The sequence below is a fragment of the Chenopodium album genome, chromosome 6 (assembly GCF_948465745.1).
Source record: "Chenopodium album chromosome 6, dcCheAlbu1.1, whole genome shotgun sequence".
Classification (NCBI taxonomy): Eukaryota; Viridiplantae; Streptophyta; class Magnoliopsida; order Caryophyllales; family Amaranthaceae; genus Chenopodium; species Chenopodium album.
The window spans coordinates 36,052,494-36,062,108 of NC_137839.1; the positions used below are offsets into that span (position 1 = coordinate 36,052,494).

Genomic DNA, 9,615 nt, shown 5'->3' on the forward strand with positions numbered 1-9,615 from the left:
AATTACTAGAATCATGATCATATGAACCACACACATCACAAAACAAACAACCACTAGGCATTTACTATAAGAAGGAGGGGGATGAGAGTTAGAAGGAGTACCTCTCCCCTTAAATTGGGAGGGAAGACTTGGAGCTTGGGAAGAAGAACTCTCTAATTTTTCCTTGATTGCACTTAATTCCTTCCCCAAGTTTTCCATTTGTGAAGAGAGATTGTTAATTGCATTCAAATTATCAACCGAGTACACCGAAGAACTACTCTTGCTAGTTGATTCTCTCTCACCATCTTGCCAATCTCTATAATACTTCACAACATCCTCAATGATGTCCACCACTTCTTCTTCCGTCCTATTCATGATGGGACCTCCGGCTCCTCCATCTAGGCATGACTTGCCTTGGGTACTTAGGCCTCCATAGAAAATTTGAATAATTTGATAGGTTGGAATCCCGTGGTGAGGACACTACCTTTGATACTCCTTATACCTCTCCCATGCTTCATAGAGGCTCTCACTTGGCTTTTGTTTGAAACCTTGAATCAAAGCTCTTGCCTCCGCCGTTTTCTTTTGTGGATAGAAACGAGTTAGAAATTTTTTTGTAACCTTGTCCCATGTCGTTAGAGAATTCAGCTTAACCTCCTTGTCTAGCCATTCCAAAGCATGCCTATTGAGAGAAAAGGGAAAGAGCTTGAGGCGGATGAATTCTTGGGAAACTCTGTTCACCTTGATAGTATTGCAGTACTTTTCAAACTCCTTGAGATGATTTAGTGGGCTCTCATGCTTGGCTCCACTAAACTGTCGCCTTTCTATCAAAGTGATCATAGCCGGCCTAATTTCAAAATCATTTGCCGGTGTTGTAGGTGGAGCAATTCCACTCTCAAATCTATATGCTCTGGGAATCCCCAATTCTTTCAATGCCACTCTCGGATTCTCTCCCATTCTTCCTTGTTCCTCTTGTTGCGGTTCTTCTTCACTTAAAATGCTAGAGCTAAAAGATCGCCTAGCAACCCTTAGTTTTGTAATAGTCCTCTCGATCTCCGGATCAAATGGCACAAGTGAATGACCACGTGCTCTATGCATACAACTCAAAGGAAATTATTAGTATCACGGCTACAAGTATAGCCTTGAAGAGGAAAATCTTTTTGTTGTTTTTTTTATGATGAAATAGACTCAACAACTATAACAAAGCACCAATGTCATTCCTCAGCAACGGCGCCATTTTGACAAGGGTTGGAACTAGGTCGTCATCTAATTCTCCCTAAGTCAAACTAAATTTGTAAACGCTTAACAAACCTTATTCGAGTATAGGGCAAGCTAAGGGTCGAACCCAAAGGAATGAATCAAAACCATGCTATAGTCAAACGTTAAGCTAGTTCAAAGAATTGTCAAAGGTTGAGCATGGTAACTAGGATAACAAGAATCAAGAATTCAATCAAATTGCTAAACACTAGGGATATAGGTTCCACATGCAAGCTTAACAATCGTGCTAGTTGATAGATCACCCGATTGACTCAAACGTTGCAAAGGACAAACATAAATCGCAATCAAAGGAATTTAAGGGTTATCTCCAATAAACCAAACTAGGGTTCACTATGAATGATTAACAAGGAGAATCGCAATCAAATACAATCAATTAGAGCAATTCCCAAATCAATTGTTTGTTTCATTGGAATTTGCAATGCAATCTAGATTAATCTTATAGGTTGATCGCTCCTAGTCTAATTAATCACATGCACAACTATGTCAACCAATTTAATTGCAACAATCAATCAATCAAGGATCATCAACTAACAATAATCATCAATCAAGCATGCTTCCCCTTCTCCCTAGCAACTAATCTACTCACTAATCATGGTGAAATCTAAAACTAGAACAAATTCAATCTCAAACATATTCATCTCAAGCTAAATCAAAAGGAAATACAATTAATCAACAAATTCTCAAAACTAAATCAAAATGAAATCCAAACATTCAAGCATAAAAGTAAATTGTAATTGAAGTAAATTCAAAGGAAAGAAATCTTACTAACTTTGATTGATATGAATAAGATTCACATACTTGATTGAAGAAACAATGTTAAATTACAATTCAAATCCAAATATTACAATCTCTACTTTCTCTCTAACTTCTCTCTAGTTTTCTCTCAAAAACTAAGCAAATGAAATAAAATCTAAAAGTTTGCCCTCAAAAGGATTTACAAGAGTATATATAGGCAAAGAACAAAAGTTGATCCGCAGCGCTTTCTCTTCGAAGACCCCGTGGGCGCGGAGTAATGGGTACGGAACCCATAACTACCTCCGCGGGCAGTCTGGGCAAAACCCGCGCCCGCGGGTACTGTAGCCTGCGCCCCCGGCACAGGGCGCGCTAAAATGCCCTGTTCCTAAAGAAGTAGGGGGTCGCGGTCTATCTGATCCGGAGCGCCCTCTCCAACATCTCCGCACCCGCGGGTAGGGCGCAGAGAGTTCCTTCCAAAAATCCTCTAAATGTGCACCAAAACCCACGCCCGCGACTCTGAGAAAAAAAGGAGAGCCCTATTCGAGCCCTCTCCATGAGACTTGAAGCTCCTTTGCTTGGCTCTTTTTGCTCCTCTTGAATCCTTTGCAAAGCTTAGTCTTTAGGCACCTACAAGAGAAACCAAGGAGAGAAAATAGAAGAGAAAAGGATTAATATAAAAGGAAATTACGAAGAAATGCCCATAAAAGAAAGTAAAACACGAGAGAAGAAGAAATAGAAAACTAGAGGAGAAATGATCAAAATGGTAAAAGAAAAGCATGAAAAGCATATAGAAAATATCCTAAAAAACTACCTTATGAGTGTCATAAATGACACTCATCATCTGGATGTGCTGTGCTAGAACCCAAGGGGCCACCAGTTCCAGCAGAAGACGAAGCAGCTTGAGCAGGAGCCTTCTCACATTTCTCTCTTCTTCGGGGCCTCGGCTTCCTTCTCCTCAGCTTCTCTCTTCTTCTGCGCCTCGGCCTCCTTCTCCTTTGCAGCAGCTTCAGCCGTCATCTTGGCCATCTTGGCATTCCAGCAAATAAGAAATTCGCTCTCAGCTGGATGGGCGTTATCCAAGTAGTAGCTATCCTCATTCCAAGCCCATTCTTCAGCTTGGTCCTAGTTTATCTCAGGATTAAGGTGAATAACAAGGCGCCAAGACACATTATAACCAGTGTTATAGCCCACTTCATACTCATCCTGAGCGTAAATCTTGACCTTCAGCTCTTCCTCAGCTTCAGCCAGCCGCTTCTTAGTACCATCTAGCTGGAGCTGAACCCTGGCAGCCTCATCCGTCAGATATTTCAATTGGTTACGGACAAGGCTTGTTGCAGACTGAGCCTGAGACAGTTCCGTCTCTTTCCCTTTCAGTTTGTCACCCAATTCTTGCAGTCTTTTCTCTTTAGTCTCAGCAGCGAGATGAGCCTTAGAGAGCTGGTTGTCTCTATCTTCAACGGCCTTGTTCAGTCGGGATGTATCATCCTCTAGCGCCTTGATTCTCTGGTTAAGCTCAGCTTCTCGGCTGGCCATCTAAGAGTCCACTTCGGCTTTAACATTCTGCTCAATATAAAAGGGTCAGGGACCCTATTTGCAACTTCTAGATCCCCAACAGAAGCTCCATAAGTCCAAAACTTTATCCTTTCCAACTCTGAGTTGTTAGCAGGGTCCCCAAAGTAGATTAGGGCATGGGGGCGCCACTCATCCAGCACGCACCGAGCCTACGAGGGTAGAGGCACCGTTGGAGCAGTGTCGAACCCCATCTCAGAGGAGTGGAAGGTCTTAAAGGAGCCAGCCTGTGAAGAGGAGGGCATATAAGTCTTGCATTGTTCAGCTGCCCTTTGCTCTTCGGCAGCATCCCGAAGCTCCTTTCCAGTAAAAATACGTGGAGCCTCGGGTAGGACCTCCACGTCAGGATCATCTTCCTTCACCCCCTCAGCTGTAGACCCTAGCTTGTCAGCCTCAAGCTGAATTTCTGCTGAGAAAGAGGTCGCCGTGTGCCGAGGGGAAAGCACAGTGTCTGGAACCCTCTGAGCTTCAGCAGTTTGCTTAGGGGTCTGCTGGGTAACCTCCTACTCCCCATGAACCTCAGTCTGGGGAGGAGTCTTCTCAATGTCGCCACCTTCGGCGAGAGGAGTCTTTGGAGGAGCATCAGCCCCCTTAGGATCTGGGATTGTATCATCCTCGTTCCGAGACCTCTTCGGGATTGGCACTTCCCATAATCTCCCAGGGTTGATCATAGTTCTCTTTTTGTTCGGCATCAGTCCTTCGTCGTCTGAAGGGACCTCCTCTTCAAGACAAACCTCCTCCTGTTCGGGCTGATCCTCCCCTTCAGGGTAATTTCTCTCCTCTTCCTCCTTGTCCTACTTCAAAAGAGGATAGGGGGGCAAGACGGAGAACCAAAAATTAAAAAAAAAAAAAAAAGTAAAAGAAGAAAACTGCTGAGTCAAAAAGCTTACCGTGGTCTCCAGCAACCTTGCGTCTTCAGAGTCCTCTCTCGGCTCCTCTGCAGCAGCTGCCAAAGTCCCCTCTCCGCTGTCAAAGGCCTTAGCTACCCAAGACACCTCAGCGGCGGTAGCAGTAGCTTCAGCTTCTTCAGGGGTTAAGCGAAAGAGTATGTCCTCTTTTTGCCACCAAGGCTTCTGCTTCAGATACTCAAAGGCCTGGGTAATAACAAAATTCTTCGAGTGAATGTGTAGAGGTCGATCCTTGGAATCGGTGATGGGGGGCTTAATGTTGGTCACAATCCTCCCAGCATTTATCCCGAGCCGCCGGTAGTTCATGATGACGTTCCCTCGTGAAAAACTGAGAAAAAGAAAATTAAAGCATAAGTGCAAAGCAAAAAACACACTGAAGTGTTGAAATGAATTTAAAAGGCAACTAAAAGGGTCATCGGCCCTAGCTGAAGGTAATTACTGCCTTTATATTTTCGGCTGAGGCCGACAACAACGAGCATGATCTCTTGAAAGACGTAGTGAGAGTCTGGCAGCCGGGTCTCTGGCACGAACTTCATTCGGCCAGTCCCCCTAGGATTCTCCACTTTCTAGAAATAATTATGCTTCCTGTCATCCTCACCACCAGTTGCCTCAGACCTTAGGTTTTTCATCCTAGGGTTAGGCCACGACAAGTAACGGGGCACGCTGAAAACATTCGGATGCTCAGGGTCCGAAGGGGCCCTAACCCACATCCACTGGCCTCGTCAGTCCTTATCCGAACTATCGTTTGGCCACATTGTTAGGTACCCAGGCAACCTCTCAATTCTCCACCATCCAGGACCGTGCTCACCATACCTACTCTAGATGGTCGGCACCAGTCGATGTAGCTTCTTAAAACAGCAGATGCTCGGATGCAGACGATATAACAGACACACCCAGAGATAGGTCATCATCCTTCGGATGCTGACAGGCGTCAGCTGGCATAGGGAGATGTTATAATTGCTCAGCACCTCCACAATGAAGGGGTACAGTAGGAACCGAAGCCCATACTGCAATTGTCAAGTGTACACCCCCACATAGCTTGGGGGCGGACGATGGATCCTGTTAGTTTGGGCAGGCATTTGGCATCAGTACCCATCATCCTCCAGGATGCCATAGAAGATCTTGAGTTGTTTGGCAAAGCAATAAGCTTCGCCGTTCTTCGTTCACCAAGGGTATGGGGGGTACTCCATCAGACCCCAATTATCCTCGTGACTCCCCCATTCAGCAACCCTATGGGGTAAGTCCCTCCTTTTTGTCAATCAAAACCCGACATGTCATCCCTCCAAATTGGGTCTGGGGGGCAATTTGTTTAGGTCCAATTTAGTCTCAATTGGGCCTGATCCATAAATGATTCAATTACAAGCCCAAGGTCAAAGGTTTAACTCTCCAATCCATGCCAAGTCAAAATCAAGTCAAGGTTCGGTCAACATGGCAAGCCCATTTGGCTTTAGGCCCAATCCTCCTATTAAGTAAAGGTATAAAAGCCATCAATTACACCTTCTTACACTCACTCACATAAGCCTCAAGCAGTTAATTTTCTTGCATAGCTTTCTCTCTCTACACATTGTATTGACTTCGGCATCGGAGGGGCCTTCCTCGACACAACCCACGAGGCCAGTTTACGTGTGTTTGTTGTGCCGAAAATCCTCTGCCTAACATCATTTGGACTGAGCCCAATCTTCAGCCACCTCAGAAGGATCTTGCCGAAAGTCCCATTGTTTTCACCCGAAACAAGAAGAAATATTGAAATTTTACCTTCATAGTTGGGAGTAATCAGATCTGCAAATGGATGTCAATAATTTTGATTTCTTTTCAAGTGTTTTTGATAAAGAGATAGGATGATGGAGCATTATCATTGATTGAATTTTTTTTTTCACCATAAAAAAAAGGAGATAAAGATGGTGAAATTGCTTTGGGGAAGATGAAGAGGGGATTATTCATTCTGTATGTATGAGAAAAGCAATGGGCCGAGTATTGTGGTTTTTTTCCCCTAAATTATTGATAAACTTAATAGTTAGTATATTGATAACTATTTAAAATGTTTATCCAAAATCTTAAATTACATAAATAAATAAATAAAAAATACTATCAACATGAATTTGTAAATCTTAAACTAATTGTGGTAGTGAATTACAATAATACACTAATATAAGAATAAAGAGATTCTCTTGATAAATTAAATACTTTTAGTGGGATTAATAATTTCTTCAATTTTATATACGTATATGTCAATGGGCTTATTGGTCATTATACATAAGTAAATATCTATAAGCTAATGTTTACCAAACACTTTTATATAATCAGCTAATACAATCAGTTAATATAATCAGTTAATATAATCAGATAGTCAAAATCAGCTAATGCAATTAGGTTTAGCTTTTAGCTTTTCACAAAACAAGGACATTATCTAATAGTTTTATGCTTGTGCAATACTCGGGTTGTTTATTGTATATTAAAATAAAACTTTTTATTTAAAATATAGGATAATTTGTAATTACTACAATAATATTGTAGCCATTGTAGTATTTCAATTTGAACCTTTGAAATTTAGTATTAAATCTTGACCATCCATAGAGTTAACTAAATAATTAATACTGTAGAATGATATATTTGTATACAAAAATAAAAAATTGTTATAAAATTAAAGAGAAAGAGGAGAAATTAGGGAGAGAATAGATCAGTCTATTTTATTCCATAGAGTGGGGATATATATATATATATACATACAATATAACTAGAGTTTGCTTAGATAACAATAAACCCTAGTTCTAGAACATTCCGAAATGATAAAGGAGAATAACGGATATCCATACAATATTTCATAACACTCCCCCTTGTATGTCCATTATCAAAGAGTGTGCCTCGTTAAAACCTTATTAGGAAAAACCCTATGGGATAAAAACCTAATGAAGGAAAAAGAGTACAACATTCTTCGTAATACGCTCGAGATGTTGTCTTGTTAAAAACCTTACCAGGAAAACCCAATGTGGGACAAAACCATGGTCAAGGGAAAAAGAGTGCAGCGCGTATTTTCTCCCCCTGATGAATACATAGCTTGAGATCTTCTAGTGTCGCAGCAATGAATCCAATATGTTAGATATCTTCTCATATGTAGTATAATATCACTCGTTGATCTTCGATACCCCTTAACTGAAATTGCATCTTCAAGTCTTCACATAAACATGTGAAGTGTCTTCATTTCACCATACATGTGTTTATCTCTAATATCATTATTTCAAATATATGTTTAATAAATTATTCAAAGGATAAACTTATACGGTTATGACTTCTTCTGGAAGTCGTTGATAATAAATATTGATGATCATTATTTAATCAAACATTCATTAATACGAGTAATAATTTGATGACAAAACTTGATATTATTAATATCATTCTTCTCATATAAATTATAATATAACACACGTAATTATATACGCTAATCATGGTTCTTCTAGACCATAAGAAAACATTGTCACGCATAAGTGATCCATTGATATTCTTTAGACATTTCATAATTGACACGATAGCTCTCTTGCAAATACAAATAGTAAATCTCATTAACTCTCATATGCTCAAACTTCAGGTTGAGACGTTAATAATGTTGTCACGTACATAGATTTTCAAGAGTTTGATAATAATTGCAAATTCAAGATATAAACTTTGTAGGGCTGGATATTACAATAGGTTGTATATAAGTTCTTTAGGAACTCTTCTTAATTCATAATGTGCAATTAAATCGGTGTCATCAATAATTTCGTCACAATTATTAGCCCATTAGAATATTAATCTCTTTCTTATTTTTCATCAAAGTTGTAAACATACCTTACTATACTTTGAATGAACATTTACATACACCACAGTTATTGTATGAAATTAATGCATGCAATATGAGATATAGAAAATATGATAACATATTAACAAATATACAATGAGTAATGCATCTAACAACTTCCTATATATGCAATAAATATCCATTAACTTATGACTCACACATGCACATGAAAATAAGACTCAAAATGATGCAAGACACTGTACAGTGTGGATTTAAAAATCCATATTTCATTGGACTTCTGGTCCATAATAAATTTTTGATCATTATGTCGACAATAAAATGGACATATATTTCAGATCCCTTATTCACTAGTCCATTCTATCATGCATATGCATATTATTCATCGGTTCCATTGTGTACCGGTATCATAAATTCCTATAACGTATATTTCGCATGCTATTTTACTATGATATCTGATTGCATTTCTCATTGGTACCATCATAACTTTTCTTACATAATAGGCCATCTTTTATAATAATTCAGATATCTATACCACATATTAAGGGTATTTCTCACACTATGGTATTAATATACTATTATTATACTTTAAAATATCAAATGCACTATCTTGCCGTATATCGCATATTTATATTGTTGGAACCGATCATACAAACTACACTTCAGGTGCAGTGATTTAAAGTAAATTGGCAAGATCTATTTAATGTATGCACATAATATCATTATCACCATAATCAAAATATACCTCTCTATTCCTTTAGATGGGTCATAACGGTATACAAATCGAATCATAGATGTGCAACATATGTTGATACAAAAGTTGGCATGTAACTTTACAAAGTATCATTAGAGGGATCAACTATTTATAGTATTATAATTTTGCCTACTTACTTCAATTCTTCCTCCTAATTTGGTAAAATATCTCAAATGTTGGGGCAATTCTTCACCAACTTAGAATATAATTTCATGTGCATCAAATTTTTTCTCGTAGGATAATCATATATATTCAACAAACAAAGTTCTATCTCTTCTGGAGAATAATGGAATTTTGTTCTCTTCTAGAGATCAATATTAATAAGGGTGATAAATTGTGCAGTTGTTAATTTCTTATTCTACTCCTTATGTGCTGACATATAATAGACCCAATCAAGAGAATTGTTATACAAATATAAACTTTCTTGTAATTTCACTAGGTGGTGATCTTCGGGATCACTAGAAACATTGATAGTAATACTAGTTACATAAAATTTTCACATATAACTTGTACGTAGTGAGCTTCTGGTCACCTAATATTTGTCAACATATAAATTATTCTAGTGAACTTCTGGTTACCAATTATTCAGAAAAACCAATATATTA

At 39.0% G+C, this 9,615-nt stretch overlaps 1 non-coding gene across 1 annotated transcript; it reads left to right on the plus strand.

Moving 5' to 3' along the window:
• Positions 1–442: 442 nt before the first annotated feature.
• LOC145637397 (small nucleolar RNA R71) lies at positions 443–548 on the plus strand. Its single transcript, XR_014114187.1, has one exon. It is a non-coding gene; the product is annotated as a small nucleolar RNA R71 (small nucleolar RNA).
• The last annotated feature ends 9,067 nt before the right edge of the window (positions 549–9,615 follow it).